Source organism: Tenebrio molitor, unplaced genomic scaffold, assembly GCF_963966145.1.
Source record: "Tenebrio molitor unplaced genomic scaffold, icTenMoli1.1 SCAFFOLD_511, whole genome shotgun sequence".
NCBI lineage: Eukaryota > Metazoa > Arthropoda > Insecta > Coleoptera > Tenebrionidae > Tenebrio > Tenebrio molitor.
The window spans coordinates 24234-26359 of NW_027184163.1; the positions used below are offsets into that span (position 1 = coordinate 24234).

Consider the following 2126-nt stretch of genomic DNA (forward strand, 5'->3'; position numbering starts at 1 on the left):
GGAATATAATGAACCGGTCACCCGTCCAAGTGCTGACCGCTGCCCGCGTGGCTTACCTTCGGTGATCGAACGACAACCTTTACCGTTTGACGAGTTTTTATTCTGCAATTGTTTACAATTAATCGACAAAAAAAATTGTTTTCTTAATTATCTAGTACTTAAAGCTATGAATCTACATTATACGGGTCTGTGCATGTTTCCGAATACCTGCACGAAAAACAAATCGGTTCGGTGGTTGCTATGGATTTCAAAAAAAAACAAAAAGTGTTGGGGGGCAACGGCACGCGGTGTTCCCAAGCGGTCACCCATCCAAGTACTGACCGCGCCCGACGTTGCTTAACTTCGGTGATCGGACGAGAACCGGTGCTTTTCAACGTGGTATGGCCGTTGCCGTGGTGTTTAGGTGTGATCGTTGGTGTAAAATATATTGCTTTTAACATTCCGATGCACGAATATGAACATCAAAACGCGATGCGTTTCGTTTCCGTATGCACTTACCCTCTGACGACCGACGTCGGACCGAACTAACGGGAAATCCCACAACAACCACCACGTCACGCTCTAACGACAAGAGAGACTACTAGACGGACTGGCGATCTCCCGCGTCGCACATTTTTCGACCGCCGGCGGCGGTGGAAAATCCAGAATTTCACCCCACCTACCGCGCTGCTTGCTCCGACGACGACGAGATTCCCACATTTGGATCGACCGAAATATGTAAGTAATATCAGGAAGTTCCGATTTTCGAGAGGAGACCTGTGTTTCTATTTACCTATCTATAATAATTATCGTTATAATCATCATATCATTATTATTATTATTAACATTATTATTTATTACCATTATTATTATTATTATTATTATTTATCGTCCCTCGTATTCGGCGATCTTCGAAAATCCAAGTTGGACCGTTAGACATTCGAACGCGGTGTGCGTGGCTGACGAGTTGTTATTTTTGGCGTTTTTTCTTCGATCTTCACCCCGACTTCGGACGACGCAGGTCGGACACGAAATTACGAAGAGAGAAAGACGGAAGAAAGGAAGAAAACCTGAAGATCCGTCGAAGAAAATATCGGAAAACTCGTAGGTGCGGCATCGGTCGGACGATGAAGACCGTCTCCTTTCGGATGATCCTCTCGACGGACTTTCGGCCGTCCCGAAGGGTCCGGACGGCAACGGGACCCGTCGTCGACTCGTCCCGTTTCAACTTCCGCCGAAAACGATCGACCTGAACGTCGGAGAGGCGGTTCGCGGCATCCTGTTGTCGGAATTGCCTCGGTTCGAACACCAGGTCCTTTCTGTGCTTCGACCGTTTCGGAAGCGTTTGGCGACGCGAAGATGTCGTAAAATCGAGAAGGTGGCGCGGTATTCCGGGAAGAGATGGACCAATATTTCGGCGAACGAAATATGGATTCCCGGAATCGACGCGTCTACCCCGCACCGCCGACGTAAACCGTCGGTCCCGAATCGAAACCGTGACGACCCGGATTTAGGGCTGGTGGTTGGAGGGGCGTGTACCTGATTCGAAACCCACCGACGTTCCGAGACGAACTTCGCTATCTCCAGGGAAACTTCGGAAACCGAGTTCGGCCAGCTTGATCACACGGTGGCGATGGTGATCGAGGAAAGAGGACGATGCCATCACGCGGGCAACGATTCCGAGGCCTGCAATTTCTTCGACGGCGGACGCGGTGCGCGTTCAGTCTTCCGTCCGCAGTGGCGACTATTTTATAAAGACTTAGAAAATTTTTTTGTTCAATTCTCGTTCACGAGGTGCTCGAAGTGTACGTGTGTGAGCAAGTGTTTTTTCAATAATTATTATTAACTTTTAACGTTTTAACGTGAAAGATGGCCGACGTCGAAAATCAAACAGCATCATCGGTCACCACCGGTTCCGCTGCCACCCCTCAATCCCACGCGAAGAAAGAGAAAAAAGCGAAAAATCCCAGGGCGAAACCGTCCCATCCTCCGACATCCGAGATGGTAAACAACGCCATCAAGGGACTCAAGGAACGCGGAGGATCGTCTCTTCAGGCCATCAAGAAGTTCGTCGCCGCAAATTACAAAGTCGACGCCGAAAAGGTCGCCCCTTTCATCAAGAAATATCTGAAAGGCGCCGTGGCGTC

General features: G+C 49.2%; 1 non-coding gene across 1 annotated transcript; it reads right to left on the reverse strand.

The window, feature by feature from the left end:
* Positions 1 to 272: 272 nt before the first annotated feature.
* Positions 273 to 392, reverse strand: LOC138140887 (5S ribosomal RNA). Its single transcript, XR_011162798.1, has one exon. It is a non-coding gene; the product is annotated as a 5S ribosomal RNA (ribosomal RNA).
* Positions 393 to 2126: the final 1734 nt, after the last annotated feature.